Below are 21,938 nucleotides of genomic sequence, written 5' to 3' on the forward strand. Positions count from 1 at the left end.
TCATATAATAATATGCAATACTAAATTTAATTTGATTTTATATTTGTATATCCAAACCTTATATTCTGTTTTCTTTTTCATATATTCATTGTTATGTTCAGGCCCCTGCTATAGGTTTGAACGTTGGATCCCCTCCCAAATTCCTGTTGAAATTTAATCCCCAATGCAACAGTATTAGGTTTTTTAGGGGGGGCTGGGAGGGGTGGCTGAGACAAGGTCTCACTCTGTCGCCCAGGCCAGAGTGCGGTGGCATGATCATGGCTCACTGCAGCCTCCACGTACAGAGCTCAAGCGATCCGCCCACCTCAGCCTCCCAAAGTGCTGAGACTACAAGCATGAGCCACCGTACCCAGCCCCCAATGCAGCAGTATTAAGAGGTAGGGCCTTCAGGAGGTGATTTCGCCTTCAGGACTTCACCCTAATGCATAAGGTTAATGCTTATTAAAACGGCTGGAGGGAACTAGCTACATCCTTTTTTGCCCTTCCATCCCTTTCACCATGTGAGGATACAACATTAATCCCTTAGGAGAATGCAGTAACAAGGTACCATCTTGGAAGCAGAGACCAGCCCTCACCAGACACTGAACCTGCTCTCATCTTGATCTTGCACTTCCTAGCCTCCAGAATTGTGAAAAATAAATCTCTGTTCCTTGTAAATTATCCAGTCTCTGGTATTTAGTCACAGCAGCACAAATGGAGTAAGACAACTCCTTATACAAAATTACATCATACTTTTTGTTCTACTCCTCTTTCACCCCCCCATTCTCTACTTCGGCAGATCTATAGGGAAAGGCAGATAAAAGGGACTCATTTATGCACGACCCTCTTAATATATACTCTAGTAAGCATCCAAAGCCAGAAAAAGACAGAATTAAGCACTACAATATTTTGTGGAAAAGCCAGGTAGTCCATTTTGATAACAAAACAAGTAGAAACAAATATTTGAAAATACATTAAATTTCAAGCAAGAAAATGCTAGCTCAAAACACTACAAAAAAAAAATTGTTCACTTCATCAGTCTATATGTCTTTTAGTCTCGAACTCTAAGACTTACTAGACATTTCCACTTATGTCTCTTCTGTCCTTCTCTGACTTCCCTAATTTAAGCTAGCATCATCTGGATTAGTCTTGAAGCCTCCGGACAAGAACTCCCAGAATCCCTCTCTTGCTCCCCTTAATCTCCTCAATAAAGATCATTGCAGTTAGATTGATTTTTAAAACAGTAAATCTAATCATACCACTCTCCCTATTGAAACCCCTTCGATGAGTGACTACTCACAGGCTGAAATTTCTAAGAGAATCTACAAGCCCCTGTGTGGCCCTTAGCCACCAACCTGGCTCAGTCGCTACTGTCCCTGAGCTCTCTGGGCTCCAACCACACTATCTGTAAACTCTGCGAAACAGAAGTTCATTCCAGCCACAGAGCCTTTACAAAAGTTTCTTCTTCAGCTTGCAACATCTCTGTCCCAATTTGCCTGGGGAACAAAACATAAATTTCACTTCCTTATGTGAGGTCTTGTTGGACACTGCCCACCACCACTAGATTAGTTCTCTTCCTTACTTGACTTCTGGGTGGCCCTATCTTTCCATCATTGTACTTATCACAATTATACATGTAAGAGAAAGGGTGGGGGGAAGAGGGTATGATGGAAGCAGGGGTGTTTACATATATACATATACGTGTATTTTAAAGGTTTAGTGCCAGCCCTGAATTCATGAGGACAAGGAAAATGCCTCACACGGTGCTGGTACAAAGAAGGCATTATTATTACTATTTTTTTTTTTTTTTTTGGAGACAGAGTCTTGTTCTGTCGGCCAGGCTGGAGTGCAGTGGCATAATCTCGGCTCACTGCAACCTCCCGTCTGCCGGGCTCAAGCAATCCTCCTGCCTCAGCCTCTTGAGTAGCTGGGATTTGAGGCGTGTGCCATGGCATTATTAATATTTGTGGGAAAAAGGTGAGATAAAATTGGACGCAGCACATCAGGATGCCACAATGACATGTCATAAATTAAGATGTCTCAGATAACGGGTTAACTATGCATTTTTATTTTTAATGAATCTGGTTTTATTTTTAAAACAGGTAAAAACAGCCTGGGCACGGTGCCTCACACCTGTAATCCCAGCATTTTGGGAGGCCGAGGCAGGTGGATCACCTGAGGTCAGGAGTTCAAGACCAGTCTGGCCAACATAGTGAAATCCCATCTCTACTAAAAATACAAAAATTAGCCAGACATGGTGGCACATGCCTGTAGTCCCAGCTACTTGGGAGGCTAAGGAAGGAGAATCACTTGATCCCAGAAGCCAGAAGTTGCAGTGAGCCAAGATCATGCCACTGCATTCCAGTCTGGGCGACAGAGCGAGACTTCGTCTCAAAAAAAAAAAAAAAAGGGAAAAAACTGATCCAACCTAAAATGCGTAATTCAACAGCAACAAGTACACAAAGTATACAAATACACCTAGATTGAAAATATCGATGGGGGGTTGGAGGGTGGTTACAACTAAATTCATCAGCAAAAAGAGGGTAATCAGAGCTCATTTCTCTCTGTTTAGAGGGAGTGACCATAATTTAGATTTAAGTGACAAGAAAGGAAATACAATATTTTTAAAGGAGTAAATACGGAAAGACTTAACCCTTTCTCTCACAGACTCTTTATTCTCTCATTCCACAAGGCATTCCTGCATATTACTGAATTAGACATAAAATGCCACACATTGGCCAAAGCTTTTACTTGAATAGTTATATTTTCTTGAAAATTAAGTGGACAAACATGATCCAGTGGGTTTCATCCCTGGGATGCAAGGCTGGTTCAACACATGAAAATCAATAAACATAATCCAGCATATACACAGAACCAAAGACAAAAACCACATGATTATCTCAATAGATGCAGAAAAGGCCTTTGACAAAATTCAACAACCCTTCATGCTAAAAACTCTCAATAAATTCGGTATTGATGAGACGTATCTCAAAATAATAAGAGCTATCTATGACAAACCCACAGCCAATATCATACCGAATGGACAAAAACTGGAAGCATTCCCTTTGAAAACTGGCTCAAGACAGGGATGCCCTCTCTCACCACTCCTATTCAACATAGTGTTGGAAGTTCTGGCTAGGGCAATCAGGCAGGAGAAGGAAATAAAGGGCATTCAATTAGGAAAAGAGGAAGTCAAATTGTCCCTGTTTGCAGATGACATGATTGTATATCTAGAAAACCCCATCATCTCAGCCCAAAATCTCCTTAAGCTGATAAGCAACTTCAGCAAAGTCTCAGGATACAAAATCAATGTGCAAAAAGCACAAGCATTCTTATACAGCAATAACAGACAAACAGAGCCAAGTCATGAGTGAACTCCCATTCACAATTGCTTCAAAGAGAATAAAATACCTAGGAATCCAACTTACAAGGGATGTGAAGGACCTCTTCAAGGAGAACTACAAACTGCTGCTCAAGGAAATAAAAGAGGATACAAACAAATGGAAGAACATTCCATGCTCATGGGTAGGAAGAATCAATATCATGAAAATGGCCATACTGCCCAAGGTAATTTACAGATCCAATGCCACCCCCATCAAGCTACCAACGACTTTCTTCACAGAATTGGAAAAAACTACTTTAAAGTTCATATGGAAGCAAAAAAGAGCCCGCATTGCCAAGTCAATCCTAAGCCAAAAGAACAAAGCTGGAGGTATCACGCTACCTGACTTCAAACTATACTACAAGGCTACAGTAACCAAAACAGCATGGTACTGGTACCAAAACAGAGATATAGACCAATGGAACAAAACACAGCCCTCAGAAATAATGCCACATATCTACAACTATTTGATCTTTGACAAACCTGAGAAAAACAAGCAATGGGGAAAGGATTCCCTATTTAATAAATGGTGCTGGGAAAACTGGCTAGCTGTATGTAGAAAGCTGAAACTGGATCCCTTCCTTACACTTTATACAAAAATTAATTCAAGATGGATTAAAGACTTAAATGTTAGACCTAAAACCATAAAAACCCTAGAAGAAAACCTAGGCATTACCATTCAGGACATAGGCATGGGCAAGGACTTCATGTCTAAAACACCAAAAGCAATGGCAACAAAAGCCAAAATTGACAAATGGGATCTAATTAAACTAAAGAGCTTCTACACAGCAAAAGAAACTACCATCAGAGTGAAAAGGGAACCTACAGAATGGGAGAACGTTTTTGCAGTCTACTCATCTGACAGAGGGCTAATATCCAGAATCTACAATGAACTCAAACAAATTTACAAGAAAAAAACAAACAACCCCATCAAAAAGTGGGCAAAGGATATGAACCGACACTTCTCAAAAGAAGACATTTATGCAGCCAAAAAACACATGAAAAAATGCTCATCATCACTGGCCATCAGAGAAATGCAAATCAAAACCACAATGAGATACCATCTCACACCAGTTAGAATGGAGATCATTAAAAAGTCAGGAAACAACAGGTGCTGGAGAGGATGTGGAGAAATAGGAACACTTTCACACTGTTGGTGGGACTGTAAACTAGTTCAACCATTGTGGAAGTCAGTGCGGCGATTCCTCAGGGATCTAGAACTAGAAATTCCATTTGACCCAGCCATCCCATTACTGGGTGTATACCCAAAGGATTATAAATCATGCTGCTATAAAGACACATGCACACGTTTACTGTGGCACTATTCACAATAGCAAAGTCTCGGAACCAACCCAAATGTCCAACAATGACAGACTGGATTAAGAAAATGTGGCACATATATACCATGGAATACTATGCAGCCATAAAAAATGATGAGTTTATGTCCTTCGTAGGGACATGGATGAAGCTGGAAACCATCATTCTCAGCAAACTATCGCAAGGACAAAAAACCAAACACCGCATGTTCTCTCTAGTAGGTGAGAATTGAACAATGAGAACTCATGGACACAGGAAGGGGAACATCACACACCAGGGACTGTTATGGGGCAGAGGGAGGGGGGAGGGATAGCATTAGGAGATATACCTAATACTAAATGAGGAGTTAATGGGTGCAGCCCACCAACATGGCACATGTATACATATGTAACAAACCTGCACGTTGTGCACATGTACCCTAAAACTTAAAGTATAATAAAATTAAAAAAAAAAATTTGATCACACCACTGCACTCCAGCCTGAGCAACACAATGAGATCCTGTCACACACACACACATACACAGACACACACACACACACACACACACACACTTCCAATTTGTTACCTAAACTATTAAATATTCTCAGATATAACTTTCTTATTGGGAGTAAATTCCTTTTCTACAATCCAATAACCCCTAAATCTATTTCCCCATACAATTAAAAGATAAACTATTTAAGATAGAGTGCTACTTTATTTGACCATTTAATGCCAATATATAAAGAAAATAAAAATACCCAAGCTGGTTACTCAATTAAAACATATCAACTTCATTAATCACATTTAAAAATCTTAGTTTGTTTGCTTGAGGAACTGCCAACTACTGAAGTTCCTGAGCTCCTACACTAGTGTATGGCATATCAAATCCTAATATGGGGGGATGGAAGGAGAAGATGAACATGTGAATGAGCTGGGGAAAGAAAATCTTGGCACCAAGTCAAACAAACTGCTTTATGAAGTAAAAAGACAAAGCAAACTCTAAGTCTCTGATTAAAAACACTGCCTTCCTAAAACCTATTTTAGTCAGAAACTGCTGGTCATAAGATTGGATTGGATAAATTTATTAATAGAGTCAGTATATAATAGATTTTGTCAATTGTCAAAAGGTCTTTAGCACTTACCAGCCTGTTCAGCTACGAATGTGAATTACAAAAGACAACCTTTAGTTAGCTCTAACAATCGTTCTGGATTTGGGGTTCTTTTAGTATTATGTTACTCTGCTTTTGCTTCTGAAATGATTTACTAATCAGACAAATCTGTAGCCCTAGGAAGTCAGTGTCTGTTTCTCTTTCTCCCTCATTCTCCACATACATACACAGACACACCTATCATTCAGATAGACAGATAGATAGATAGATAGATAGATAGATAGATAGATAGATAGATAGATAGATAGATTCATTTCATATTGAACCTTCAAAGAATAACCCTTGTGAAGTATGTGATTCTCTCTCTCTAACCTACATAACCAAGTCCAGCACTGTATTTTCTGAAACCTGTCATGATGTTTTCTATAGCAATGACAAGGAGAAGCAGATGGAAGAGTTAGAGTATTGTCTTTCCTCCCCAAAGAAATAGATCAAGAAAGCAAAAGAATCACCCATTTTTATGGAAATGAGGGCCCCTATTCCAGAATGAGTACAGTTATACAGAATAACATCACTTTCATTTAGGAATTTTCCATCTTTCAGGATGCAAAAACATTGTTTCTAACATACTATGGGGAGAAATTTAATGACAGATCCAAAAATCTTAAACTATGCAAAATATGTCCATATTATCTTCATTAATGGTAAACCAATCAGATACATAAAAAGATACTTCTCAGGTTGGCAAGCATGTGTGCTACCTAAATCTTATTAAATGTATATGTATATAAGTCAATGGATAAGGAAATTTTAAATTAGAAAAGAAAATCTGAATCAGATTCAAATTAACATCTTCTTTTTACCTGTTCCTTTTGGCAAAATCTGTACTTGCAAAATCTGTAGTAACAGACTATCACTTCATTATCTTCCCACAAGATACTGGTTTTCTCTAACACTTCACAATGCTTCTGAGATAGCATATCTAGCATAACACCTCTACTTCTCTCCAGCATTTAACAAGATAAAGAAAAAGCAGAAAGAGAGTAGATGATGTCGGTGTTACAAGTGTAAGAATCCAATTCTCATGAACATTCAAATTAACTATGTATCTCAAATCATTCTATTTCCCATGTAGGCATCAGATATGATCTAAGTTACTGTTTCCCTTTAAAGGAACTAATGTATTACAGGGTCATTCATTCAGTGTTAACTAATGGCAATCATTAATTAATGGTAGGGGGAGTAGTCCCACTTAAATTAAAATATAAGTAAAAGCATAGAAGTGTAAAGACCCAGGGTGGTTGTTTTAATGACTTTTCTGTAATCAAGTAAAGCTGAGTAATCAAATTGAAGAAGACTATTTCTATTTTTTATCCAAATGGAAGCCCTCAAAGAGAAAGTAAAATGATAAGTTGTTAATTCACCTAACTACTCAATATCAATTTTCCTTGATTGTGTAACAATATAGTTTAAACTTTCTTCAGTGAAATTATTAAAATGAAGATGTAGATGACTAGCTTACCTCCTTTGTAATAATGCTTAGAACATGTGTATAGTGACCTACATGCAAAAACAGATACGATTTTCAGGGTTGTATCACAAATTAAACACAGAGAGAAGAAACTTCATATATTTCATTCCAACTAAATCCATTCACAAAGCTATCTCCCAACAGGTTTATTCAAGTGTTTCTCCATGTTAGTGTAGTTGGTACAAACATTCAGAGGGCAGGAATCAGGCCCACATAATGTGCTTTTATGGTCCTGGCACAGCTTGATGCTTATTAAATCCTAGTTGAAAGACATTTGACAATACAATTGCTGAAAAATTCAATGTTCCCTTGCATGGGAAATCTTGTGCCTTGTACCTTATGATTTCAGCAGTGCCATGTGTGCTGCGATAGTTAAGGGCCTGTCAATGTTTCCATTATAAACTCTGGTTTTCAGAGGTTTCTATCTTGGCCTATAAAAATAGACTCCGGTCTGTAACTTGGCATAAAAAGTACTGGTATCAGCCCAAGAGAACATTTTTTGTTCCAAAGATTAAAATAAAAATCTGTTTAGTAGTTTTAAGTTAACAGAGTATAAAATAAAATAAAAAAAAGTTGGGGGATGGGGAGGAGGGAGAATGTTTTTAAAAACACACGCATAAAAAATCCAGTGCTCTATCTCTCACTATTACTTCATTTTAAACTTTAAAATGATTAACACACAAAACAAACCAATGATACTGCATAAATGAAAAACCTAACAGGAATTTTAATTAAAAACATTATGGCGATTACCAAAAAAAATCATAAATTTTTAAACTACATAAGTAGGATCTCAATAATCCCCACATTTAAAGATTGTACAAGTACCCACTAACAGTAAACTAAAACTATGTCAAAGATGTATTTTCAGATATGTAAAAATTACCTTTTATTGAACCACTAAATGAAGATTTACTGCAGATTAGGAGACAATCTTCAATCCTATCTTCAATGCATGCGTTAAGAAGTTTCTCAAACATATTATAACGAATATAAGAAACACTGAAGTAGTCTTTACAAACTGTTGAAAGATACTAGTCAAAGTTTTGTGGGTTTTTTAAGCTTAATACAGATCTGTTTCTTTCAAAAATATAATGGTTATATAAAGCTGCTGCATAGTCACAAAAGCACATTTTTTACAACAACTTTTATCTGTTAAAGATGATGTATGTTAGTATCATCTACAAAGAAGGTGATTTGGAAATAGCCATCAAAATTAGAAGTACATTTAAAAATTTTTTTATTGTGGTAAAATACACATATTTACCAACTTATCCATTTAAGTGTACAATTTAATGTTACCAAATACGTTCATAATGTTGCTCCACCATTTTCATCATCTATCTCCATAACTTCTCATCATGTAAAACCAAATCTCTTGTTAACAAAAAAAACTAAAACTCTGTAAAAATTGTGAAGGGTTTATTCTGAGCCCTTTATAAGGGAGAGCCAAAATAAGGGACCATGACCTGGGGAACAGTCTCAAGAGGTCCTGAGAAAGCGTGCCTGCGGTGGCTGGGTTATGGTTTGGTTTTATGCATGTTAGGGAGAGAGGAGTTACAGGCAAAGACATAAATCAATACTTGGAAGGTATACACTGATTTAGCCCAAAAAGAGCATCCTGAAGGGAGGAAGGGGAGCTTTAAGTTACAGAATGGTTTTAGGGATTCTTTAGGGGGCAGCTGGTTGAGAGAGTTAAGCTTTGTCTGAAGACTTCAAGTCACAGAAAGAAATGTTTGAGTTAAGATAAGGCAGATTATGGCCAAAGTTTTGTTATACAGATGAGGTCTCAGAGTTAGCAGCCGTCTAAGAAAATATACGGTAAATGTCTACAGACCTTAAAGGTGTCAGACTGTTAGTTAATCTCTCCTAGATTTGGGAAAGGCCTAGAAATGGAAGGCCTGACTATAGTAATGGAGTTTCCCCTTAAAAAAGATGGCTTTGCAGTGCCATTTCAATCTGATGGCCTTATGGCAGCCTTTTCAAAATATGTCAATGAAATAAATTTTTAGGTAAAATATTTTTATTTCCCCTCAGGGCCCACTATCTGTCATTTGATGCTATACCAGAGTCAGCTTGGAAAGTAAGCCACATTACACTGGGTTAATAAAAACCTAATGAGAGATGTTACCGTTTGTAGGATGTGGCTTAACCACTGCTTAGCATGGCCTCAGGTCTTGCTTATAATTTGTATCTTATTGCCATAAAGAGTCTGTTTTGACAGTCTTATGATCTTTACTTTAACCTAAACTCCATAAGGGAGGAGGTAACAAGGCACGTCCAGCCTCCCTTCCAATCATGGTTGAGAATTCAGTTCTTCTGGTTCCCCTGAGGCCAGTTTTTCTTGGCCAAGACGGGGTCTGTTCTGTCAGTTGGGGGGCTCAGGATTTTATTTTTGGTTTATGTTCTGTACGCATTAAATATACTTCCCATTCCTCCTCCCCCCACTCCTGGCAATCACCATTCTACTTTCTGTCTCTATGATCTTGACTACTCTAATAATCACATATAAGTGGAATAATATGGAATTTGTCTTTTTGTGACTGGCTTATTTCACTGAACATAATGTTATCAAGGGTCACATATGTTGTGGCGTATCTGGTTTCTTTCCTTTATAAGCCTGAATAATATTCCATTATATGTATATACCACATTTTGTCTATCCATCCAGCTATTGATAAACACTTGGTTTGCTTCTGTAAACCCAAAAGTATCTGAGACAAGTCTCATTCAACTTAGAAGTTTATTTTGCCAAGGCTAAGGACATGCCTGTGACAGCCTCAGGAGGTCCTGACGACATGTGTCCAAGGTGGTCAGGCTACAGCTCAGTTTTATACATTTTAGGAAGACATAACACATCAATCAATACATGTAAGATGTGTAATGATTCAGTCAGGAAGGGCAGAACAACTCAAAAACTCAAAGTGGAGGCTTCCAGCTCATAGGTATGTCAGAGTAGGTAGTTAGGCAGATATGGACAGGGCAGGAGAGCACCCAAACACGCACACCCCCACCCCCTGTTGCCCCTAGGACTGTCAAGCGACCATGAGGTGATGGTCAGGTGGTTGTTAAACTGTCTCTCTAAAATGATAAGTGGTCACAGCCAGCGCCAGGAAAAGATAGTGTCCTAACAGATAGAAAACACTCGGTGCTGGTGTTATCCACTTCTCAGTAAGATCTCAAACAGGCCAACTAAGAGGCAAAATGGCCTCTTATACGACCTTCCAATGGGAACGCTCGACAGGTAAGGGAAAAACCCCTCAAGTGAACACGTGCACAACTTCAACAAACCCCAGAACCATAGCAATGTATAAAACCCCAAGTCAAGGGATGAACAGGGCACTTGGATCTTGCAAGTCACCTGCTTGGACCTTCCAAGTGTACTGCTTCCTTTCACTCCTGCTCTAAAACTTTTTAACAAATTCTCACTCCTGTTCTAAAACTTGCCTCAGTCTCTCCCTCTGCCTTAAACCAACTACTGCCCCTCAGCAAAATTCTTTCCTCCAAGGAGGCAAGAATCAAGTTGTTGCAGACCCATATAGATTCACCACTGCTAACAGGTGGATTCAAAGATTTTCCAATTGGCAACTTGTCAATAGAGTTTACCTAAAGACTAGAAACCCAGTCGGGCATGGTGGCTCACGCCTATAATCCCAGTATCTTGGGAGGCTAAGGCAGGCGGATCACTTGAGGCCAGGAGTTGAAGATCAGCCTGGCCAAAAATGCAAAATCCTATCTCTACTGAAAATACAAAAAGCTGGAGTGAGGCCGATCATGGTGGATCACACTTAGAATCCCAGTACTCTGGAAGGCCAAGGCAGGTGGAACACTTGAGGTCATAAGTTCAAGACCAGCCTGGCCAACATGGTGAAATCCCATCTCTACTAAAAATACAAAAAATTAGCCAGGATTGATGGTGCATGCCTGTAATTCCAGCTACTCAGGAAGCTGAGGCACAAGAATCTTGTGAACCTCAGAGGCAGAGGCTGCAATAAGCCGAGATCGCACCACTGCAATCCAGCCTGGGTGCTCAAAAAATAAAAAATACAAATAAATAAAAAATAAACACCTGAAATTCCATGTAAGGGAGTGTCTGGGTTAAGATAAGGGGTTGTAGAGACCATGGTTCTTATTATGCAGATGAAGCCTCCAGGTAGCAGGCTTCAGAAAGAATAGACTGTAAATGTTTCTTATGAGACTTAAAATGATGAAAGACTCAGATAATTCTCTCCAGCATCAGAGAAAAGACCTAGAAAGAGAAAGGCATTCTCTACAGAATGTAGATTTCGCCTGTAAGAGACAGTTTTGCAGGGCCATTTTTAAATATGTCAAAGGAATATATTTTGGGGCAAAATACTTCAATTTATTCCAGGGCCTGCTATGTGTCATGTGATGCTTTACTTTAGTCAGGCTGGAATTTGGTGTCTTATTGCTACAAAAAGTCGTAAGATCTCTGTTTTAATGTTAATGCTGTTCAGTTGTGCCTGAATTCCAAAGACAGAGTATAATGGGGAATGCCTGATCACCCCCTCCCCATCATGTCCTGAACTGTGGAATGCCCTTGGCTGAGAGGATGGGTTCATTCAGACAATTAAGAAGCTGAAAGTTTCATTTTTAGTTTACACTTCCATATTTCAGCTATTGTGAATAATGCTGGTATGAACATGGGTATACACCCATGTTAAATTGCCTCTTTAAGACCCTGTTTTCAACCATTTTGGGGATACACCCAGAAGTGGCATCACTGCATCATATGGAAATTCTATTTTCAATATTTATAAGGAGCCACCATACTGCTTCCCACTGTGACTGTACCATTTTACCTTCCCACCAACAGTGCACAAGGATTCCAATTTTTTCCACGTCCTCACCAAAACATATTATTGTTTGATGTTGATAGTAGCCATCCTAATGGGTGTAAGGTGGTATTTCATTATAGTTTTGATTTGGATTTTCCTAAATATCAGTGATGCTGAGCATCTTGTGGTGTACCAATTGCCATTTGTATATTTTCTTTGGAGAAATGTTTTTCCAAGTCACCCATTTTCAAACCAAGCTGTTTGTTTTGTTGTTGAGTTGTAGGAATTCTCCATATATGCTTTATATAACCCTTTTCAGATATATAATTTGCAAATACTTTCTCCATTCTGTGGTTGTCTTTTCACCCTATTTATTGACAGTGTGTTTTGATTAACAAAGTTTAAAAATTTTCATGTAGTCCTCTATGTTGTTGTTTGTGCCTTTGATGTCATACCCAATAAATAATTGCCGAATAAATCACTGTCATAAAGTTTTTTCCTTATTTTCTTCTAAGACTTTTATAGTTTTGGGCCTTATATTTACGTCTTTGGTCCATTTTGAGTTAATTTTTGTATACTGTGTTAGTTACAGGTTCAACTTCATTTTTTACATGTGGATATCCCGTTTTCCCAGCAGCATTTGTTGAAAAGACTATCTTTTCTCCACTGAATAGTCCTAAAAATACAAAAATTAGCCGGGCATGATGGTGGGCGCCTGTAATCCCAACTGCTGGGGAGGCTGAGGCAGGAGAATCGCTTGAACCCAGGAGGCAGAGGCTGCAGTGAGCCGAGATCATGCCACTGCACACCAGCCTGGCGACAGAGCGAGGCTCCATCTCAAAAAAAAAAAAAAAAAAAAGTAAGAAAATAAAAAAGAAAAAAATCATTTGACAATATACATGAGGTTTTATTTCTGGGCTCTCTTCTGTTTCATTGGTCTATATGTCTTCCTTATGCTAGTACAACACTGTTTTGATTACTGTAGCTTTGTAGTAAGTTTTAAAATCAGAAAATGTGAGTCTTCAAGCTTTGTTCTTCTGTTTCAAGACTGTATTGTATTGACTATTTGAGGTCCCTTCAGTTTCCATATGAATTTAAGGATATGCTTTTCTATTTCTTCCAAAAAAAAAAAAAAAAGTCATTGGGATTTTGACAGGGATGCACCAAATCTGTAGATTGCTTTGGGTAGTACTGACATCATAACAATAGAAAGTCTTCTAATCCATGAACATGCAATGTGTTTCCACTTATTTATGTCTTTAATTTATTTCAATAATTAAATTTATATGGTTTATTTCAATAATTATGTTTTATGGTTTTCATTTTATAAGACTTTCACTTCCCTGGTTAATTCCTAAGTATTTTTTTTGATGCTATTGTAAATGAAATTCCTTTTGTAAGGTCCTTTTCAGACTACTTATTATTAGTGTATGAAAATGCAATTGATTTTTGTGTGTTGGCATTGTATTCTGCTACTTTGCTGAATTCATTCACTAGGTTTAACACATTTTGGGGGAATCTTTAGGGTTTTTTAGATGTAAGATTACATATCATCTGTGAACAGAGATAATTTTACACTTCCTTTTTAATTTGGATGGCTTTCTTTTTCTTGTCTAACTGCTATGGTTAGAACATCCATTACTATATTGAACAGAAATAGCAAAAACTGACATCCTTCCATTGTTCCTGGTCTTAAAGAAAAAGTTTTCAGTCTTTCACCATTGAGTATGTTGTTCACTCCAAGTCTTTCACATATAGTAGTCCTCTCACATTCCAGGACCACAGTGAATGACTGAAATCATGGATAAAACCAAACCCTACACACACTATGGTTTTTCCTATATGTACACACCTATTATAAAGTTTAATTTATAAATTAGGCAAGGTCAGAGATTACGAACAAAAATTAACAATAAAATACATCAATTATGACCAAGGGTGGTAGCTCATGCCTGTAATCCCAGCACTTTGGGAGGCCAAAGTGGCCAGACTGCTTGAGCCCAGGAGTTCAAGAGAAACCTGGGCAACAAGGTGAAACCTCATCTCTATAAGAATTTTTTTTAAATTAGCCTGGCATAGTGGCACACACTTGTAGTCTCAGCTACTTGGGAAGCTCAGGCAGGGAGGATCACTTGAGCCTGGGAGACAGAGGTTGCAGTGAGCTGAGATTGCACCACTGCACTCCAGCCTGGGCAACAGAGCAAGACTTTGTCTCAAATAACATAAAACAAAATACAAAAATTATAAAAACATATTAGAATAAGATATGTGAATGTGGTATCTTTCTCATTCTCTCTCTCAAAAAAAATTGTTTTAATGTTTTATAGAGCCAGGGTCTGGCTATGTTGTCCAGGCTGGTCTCAAACTTGTAGCTTCAAGTGATGCTCCCACCTAGGCCCCCAAAAGCACTGGGATTAAAAGTACCACACCCAGACAAAATATCTTATCATATATAATATTTGCATATTGCAGTTAAACAAGGGTAACTTAAATTGTAGAGAGCAAAACCACAAATGAGAAACTACAATATAAATTTTATTAGGCTGAAGTAGTTTCCATCTATTCTTAGTTTATTGAGAGTTTTTATTAAGAAATATTGTTAAATTTTGTCAAGCGCTTTTTCTGCATCTATTGAGATGATCATGTGTTTTTTTTCCTTCATTCTGTTATTGTGGTACATTACTTTTATCAATTTCCATAAGATGAATCATCCTTGCATTCCAGGAACAAACCCCACTTGGTGATGGTGTATAATCCTATTAACATACAGCTGCATTTGGTTTGTTGCTATTTTGTTGAGGATTTTTATATCAACGTTCATACACATATACATTTAGAACTTAAACTGGTATTATTAGGAACGTTTTTCTTGAACATACTTGCTCATATGTGAAATTATATATGTGTACTAGAATATTACACATAGAATTTTTTAACACAGCAAAACACTGAACCTAACCTAATTTATATCAACTGGGGACTTGTGAAATAAATTATTGTAGATACATATGGCACAGTTACTATATAGCGGAAGGGAAAGGAATGGAGGGGAGGGGAGGGGAGAGGAGAAGAAAAGAAAGAATAGAGAGAAGTACTGATACAGAAAGACTTGGCTGTATTTGCCTCTACTTGCATAAAACATTTCTAGAAAGACACAACAGAGATTAATGATTTCCCATAAATTCAATGTAAACATTATAATTTGGGGTGGCATTCCTAATCAAAGTCTTAGGATCAAGTATTATAACCAAAACAATATTAGAAAGGAAAAGGCTGAGAGTCGTGGCTCACACCTGTAATCCCAGCACCGTGGGAGGCCAAGGTGGGAGGATTGCTTGAGGTCAGGAGTTCGAGACCAGCCTGGGTAACATGGTGAGATCCTGTCTCTACAAAAATAAAAAAATAAAAATTAGCCAGGTGTGGTGGTGTGCACCTGCAGTCCCAGCTACTCGGGAGGCAAAGGTGGGAGGACTGATTGAGCCCAGGAGGTTGAGGCTGCAGTGAGTCATGCTTGTGCCACTGCTTTCCAGCCTGGGTGACAAAGCAAGACCCCATCTCAAAAAACAAAACAAAACAAAACAAAACAGAAAAGAAAGAAAAAATATATAAGTCTATATTTCTATAATTATTTAAAGCAATAAAATTAGGTATTATGCCTATATTCAGTCCTGTGGTTATCAAATGTTGATATACAACAGAATCACCTGGAGTTCTTATAATAACAGATTCCTGAAGTCTACCCTCAGAATTTCTGATTCAATAGAGCTTAAATGGGGCCTGAAAAGTTGTTTGTTTGTTTTGTTTTGTTTTTTGAGACAGAGTCTCGCTCTGTCTCCAGGCTGGAGTGCAGTGGCGCGATCTCGGCTCACTGCAACCTCCACCTCCCAAGTTCAAGCGATTCTCCTGCCTGAGCCTCCCGAGTAGCTAAGACTATAGGCGCGCACCACCATGCCCAGCTAATTTTTGTATTTTTTTAGTAAAGACAGGGTTTCACCATGTTGGCCAAGATGGTCTGAATCTCTTGACCTCCTGATCCGCCTACCTCAGCCTCCCAAAGTGTTCGGATTACAGATGTGGGCCACTGCACCTGTCCCAGAAAATCTGCTTTTCTTAAAATTCCCCAGGTAATGCTGAAGTGCTGAACCGGGGGCCACACTTTGAGAACGACTGTTGTAGACAAAAGACTATCTATTCAAAATTGTACATGAAAACCCACCTATCACTGTATTACAAATATAATTTGATTATCAATAATATTTAGATAAGAATGCATGTTTACTGAAAACTTAAGAACTCGGACGGGCGCACTGGCTCACGCTTGTAATCCCGGCACTCTGGGAGGCCAAAGCGGGCAGATCACGAGGTCAGGGGTTTGAGACCAGCCTGACCAACATGGTGAAACCCCATCTCTACTAAATATACAAAAACTGGCCGGGTGTGGTGGCACATGCCTGTTATTCCAGCTACTCAGGAGACTGAGACAGGAGAATCTCTTGAACCCGCGAGGCGGAGGTTGCAGTGAGCCGAGATCGCGCCACTGCACTACAACCTGGGCGACAAAGTGAGACTCCGTCTGAAAAAAAAAAAAAAAAAAAAAAAAAAGCACCTTAAGAACTCTGCATGGTGGATGTGGAAGATAATTTAGATTATTCCAAACACGGTGAAATAAAGAAGGAGGAAAGATAAGAAATATAATATTATTTTCTTTTCAAATGTGGCCTCCTATCTCCTATTTCTGCCACTAGATGGAAACCAGTACAACAAATAGCTACCAAACTGCTAATATGTTTAGATACAGTAAACTAATCTGAGGTGAAAACTACATCACGTGGCATTAATTACAAAGGGACAAATAGCTATGGGTCCCTATACTGACATTAACTGCAGAATGAGCATATTTATTTAACAATTAATTGTATATGTCATTAGCTCTTGGCCTATAAATAACATCAACTCCAATCAGAGCTGTTATGGATCAATTTTTTAAAATAATAAATAAATAAATAAAAGCTGTGGGTTTTTTTATTTTTTTAAAAAAGCACTATTATGACACCGAAAAAATCGTACATTGAAACCCTAACCCCCAGTAACCTCAGTCTGTGACTTTATTTGGAGATAGGGCCTTTACAGCAAAAACCAAGTTAAATTGTCATTAAGGTGGAACATAATCCAATACAACTTATTCCCTTATAAAATGGGGAGATTTGGACTTGTACAGAGGGATGACAATGTGAAGACACAGGGAGAAGACTGCCACTTACAAGCCAAACAGACCTCAAAAGCAATCAACCTTTGCTGACACCTGATCTCAGACTTACAGCTTCCAAAACTGTGAGAGCATAAACTCTGTTGTTTAAGCCACTAAGTTTGTGGTACTGTGTTATGACACTCCTAGCAAACCAATACAGAACCTTCCTTATTTACTTTTCTTTTTCCATTTCAAAGGTGGAATGATGACTATAAGCAACATACTGCATCAAGTCCTGAGACAACAAAAATGAGTAACATTTGCCTTCAAGGTGCTTACAGTCCAATGACTTATTATATAAGAAAACATGAATATTCATTAGCCACTAATAAGATTTTGGTGTTTTTTTCAATGTTCATTGACACATCATTCAATGGGTCACCAACAAAAATAAGAGACACAAACACTGAATCCTACTTTATTTCTATTGCCACTATTCCAATTACATCACTCATTATTTGCTTCCTAGTCCTTAGCACAAACCTTCAAACTGGTTTCTTTCTCTCTCCAAACCATCATGCACATTGCTGACAGCACCCTTCTTGTCACCCTTCCTTTTATGTAATTTACCTGATCGAAATATTTCAATAAATACCTTAAAGGAACTAGCTTTCTCCCAACTCAAGGTATAGATGTTTATAACCTCAAATTACTTAAAACCACTGATGCAGTTTGTACATGGCAAACTGAAATGTCTTTTAAAAAATTAGCAATTACATATAATAATCAACAAAAAGAAGAGTAACAATATCATAAATTATTAAATATACATGAGCATAACCATACCCTCTTATATAATTCCTTACAAAGTCCAGCACAGAAAGAATTATCTCAAATTTTAAAGCAGTGAGGGTACAAATTGATAGTTATTCTTGATCTGTAGCTGCCTCATAAAAAACCCATAGCTATCATGGAAACCCTATCATAGAAATCCTATCTAAGATTCCAAAATTATATGTAAACTACTTACAGGGTGCTTATATTGTGCACAACTTAATTTTATATTGTGCACTGGACTTACAAACATGGCCTCAATTACAAATGAAAAATTTTAACTTTGAATTTCTTACCATTTTGTTATCAAGTCTCTCAATTACTGAATTAACACTGTTACATATATAGTTATCCATTTGTTTTATCTTTATAAAAAGTAATAGCAGCAAGGCACGGTGGCTCACATCTGTAATGCTAGCACTTTGGGAGGCTGAGGCGGGTGGATTGCCTGAGCTCAGGAGTTTGAAACCAACCTGGGCAACACGGTGAGACCCCGTCTCTACTAAAATACAAAAAAATAAAATAAAAATAACCAGGCATGGCGGCATGAACCTGTACTCCCAGCTACTCAGGAGACTGAGACTCCTGAGTCTCCCGAGGGGAATCTCTTGAACCTGGGAGGCAAAGGTGGCAGTGAGCCAAGATGGCGCCACTGTACTACAGCCTGGCTGACAAGAGCGAGACTCCATCTCAAAAAAAAAAAAAAAAAGAAAAGAAAGAAGTCCAACGAGTCTGCTGATATTCCTCTATTACATTCCAAGTAAATAAATTTCACATCTTCAAATATTATTAATGTGCAAAATAATATTTCTTGGCTACTTTATACATAACATTCTAGAGTCACAATTTTGGTTAGGTCCCAGAGAGAACATCTCTTATTAGTCCTACAATTAAATGATTCAGCAACCAGCCACACTATCTTTGCCTTTTAACAGTTCCAATCAGTAGCAGATCTAGGTGTAATCAACAGCAGCAGGGGGCTTTAGGAAGCAAAACAAAACAAAAACAGTAGGAATCTTTACTAGAATACAGTAATTGATACAAGGGAACATTGTAGGCTATTGTAATACAAGTTAACCTAAGATATTAGAATCTGACTTTATAATGAGAAGTGAAATATGCAGGACAACTTTTAAATATCTAAAAACAATAAATATCAAATATTTAATAAGGTTACGATGAAAAGGGACTGTTTTAAAATGAATCTTCTCAGTCTCAGAAGGGTGATTACTTCTGTCTCAGTTATTTAGCACCCATTTAGAAGACAAATTAAAGCCCTCCTTACCTCCTACTGTTACCATACCTAACCAATTTCATCATCATATACTTATAAAAATTAAAGCATCTCAGAGAATAACTAGCAATGCTTTTACTTCTCTTAAGAAACATTTAAAATTTTACCAGCAACATCAGGACAGTCTTAAAATGTAATTTAGCAGAATGTTCCCATTTCTTTCTTTTTCCTATTTTTGATTTCCTAGCCTAGAGTGTATAGATGATAGTTAAGTGCTATACATGGTGCCACTTAATAGCATGCAGGTAGCACAGTGATTTATTTAGATGAAAAATCAAAAGCCAATGGTAGCATGATGTGATGACTACAAATTCTAACTACACAAAAATTCACAAATGGAAATGTTACCATAGTAACATCCTGATCACACTGCACATGAGGATAGTTGATTTCATGATATAATTCTGTTTATTGCAGTATGTGCAATGAAACATCTATGAAATCTCAATTCTACTTCCTCACTCATCTCAGAATAAGATGTAAGGAATTTGGCTGACAAGTTTACAATCTTGTCTGATTTTTCTTTTACTTCTTTTAAATTTTATAAAACAATGATTAAAATGTAAGTTGGCTAAGATCTAAAACATATAGTACTCTGTATAAACCATATTCTAATCAAAGTTGTTAAAATTTCATATAGCAGGCCAGGCATGGTGGCTCATGCCTGTAATCCCAACATTTTGGGAGGCCAAGGTGGGTGGATCACGAGGTCAGGAGATCGAGACCATCCAAGGCTAACATGGTGAAACCCCATCTCTATTAAAAACGCAAAAAATCAGCCGGGCATGGTGGCACGTGCCTGTAGTCCCAGCTACTCTGGAGGTTGAGGCAGGAGAATATATTGAATCCAGGAGGCGGAGGTTGCAGTGAGCCAAGATCACACCACTGCACTAAGGATGGGCAACAAAGCGAGACTCAGTCTCAAAAACAAACAAACAAACAAAATTCATATATCAGTAGAAAACAAGCATACCTGATGGCAATCACTTCTCTCTGAAAATACTTCCAAAGTTATTCAGCAACTATCCCACAGTGTTTTTATCTCAAGAAAGTTTTGTATTATAAAAGGAAAAATACAGGGCAGGGGGAAAAAAAACCTTTATGCATCTTCTACCCAAAAGGAACAGTAAGACAAATGTTAATAAAAATACTATCATTATCTGCCAATCAACACTTGTCTTCAAAAGATGCTTTTGTAGAGTCTTTGTAGCTACTGTTGAGGGGAGAAAATGCACTAAACATAAACATGGTAGGGAAAAGAGTAGAGAATGTTGCTATTAATTTATTCCTCCGTGTAACAAAGAGTTGCTTTATGATTAAAGCTCTAAACAAGAAAATTATTATTATAACAATAAATAATAATAAAGCCATTCATTCATCTGGGCTAACATAATAAAGAATTATATGTGTTACTTAAGCTACAAAACATACAATTAAAATACTTACTTTTTGAAGCTCATTGAAGTATAAATTATAAGGTAAGGTACCTCTAAGGAGGTAGCACTCTCCAAATACCTTTAAATTTACCTATTGAAAATTATTTTAGACAGTAATAATTTTTTAAACCTTGGTTATTAATTTTAAACTACTTCCAACAATCTTTATTAAATTATCAAGTGGTGGCCAGGCAGGGTGGCTCATGCCTGTAATCCCAGCACTTTGGGAGGCGGAGGCAGGTGGATCACCTGAGGTCAGGAGTTAGAGACCAGCCTGACCAACATGGTGAAGACCTGTCTCTACTAAATACAAAAAAATATATAGCCGAGCGTGGTGGCGCATGCCTGTAATCCCAGTTACTTGGGAGGCTGAGGCAACAGAATCACTTGAACCTGGGAGGCGGAGGTCGCAGTGAGCCAAGATTGCGCCACTGCACTGCAGCCTGGGCAAGAGAGCGACACTCCATCTCAAAAAAATAAGATAAAATAAAATAAATTATCAATTGGCAATTTCTTTTCTATATCTTATTTGTACTATGGTGCAGAGGAGAATTGGTATTTCTTCTGTTCAGTGATGTACACTACTACTAGTCATAAAACATTTAAAAGTAAAGATATCTAAAAACGAGTCCTTGTTCATTTTAATGAGTTTTCTCTATAATAAATATATGAATAAAAATGGAGACATTAACAATTAAGAAAACAAGCCTTTAGTATGATTTTTATTAAAAGTTGCAAAAGTCATACTATAAAATTCAACAAATATGTAACAAGTTGTAACTTCAGTCACCCATTCAATATAGTTGTTTTAATAATGAATGGCGCAGGCGCTGTGGCTCACGCCTGTAATCCCAGCACTTTGGGAGGCCAAGGCTGTTGGATCACTTGAGGTCAGGAGTTCGAGACCAGCCTGGCCAATATGGTGCAACCTCGTCTCTAGTAAAAATACAAAAATTAGCTGGGTGTGTAGTGCACGCCTGTAGTCCCAGCTACTCGTGAGGCTGAGGTAGGAGAATGGCTTGAACCCAGGGGGCGGAGGTTGCACTGAGCCAAGATTGAGCCACTGTACTCCAACCTGGGCAACACAAC

At 37.8% G+C, this 21,938-nt stretch overlaps 1 protein-coding gene across 36 annotated transcripts in view; it reads right to left on the reverse strand.

Annotated features, from left to right (window-relative positions):
- Positions 1-21,938, reverse strand: part of TBC1D5 (TBC1 domain family member 5) — a 588,093-nt gene that overhangs the window by 378,000 nt on the left and 188,155 nt on the right. For 7 of the 36 annotated variants that reach the window (XM_063703441.1, XM_063703440.1, XM_063703447.1 and 4 more), the window contains one exon: positions 15,391-15,483. The exons of the other annotated variants lie outside the window; for them this stretch is intronic. The gene's annotated coding sequence lies outside the window, so the exon portion shown is untranslated. Of the gene's footprint in view, positions 1-15,390; positions 15,484-21,938 lie in introns of those variants that run through there. 36 annotated transcript variants of the gene reach the window in all.

The sequence above is a fragment of the Gorilla gorilla genome, chromosome 2, assembly GCF_029281585.2.
Source record: "Gorilla gorilla gorilla isolate KB3781 chromosome 2, NHGRI_mGorGor1-v2.1_pri, whole genome shotgun sequence".
In the NCBI taxonomy this organism is placed as follows: Eukaryota; Metazoa; Chordata; class Mammalia; order Primates; family Hominidae; genus Gorilla; species Gorilla gorilla.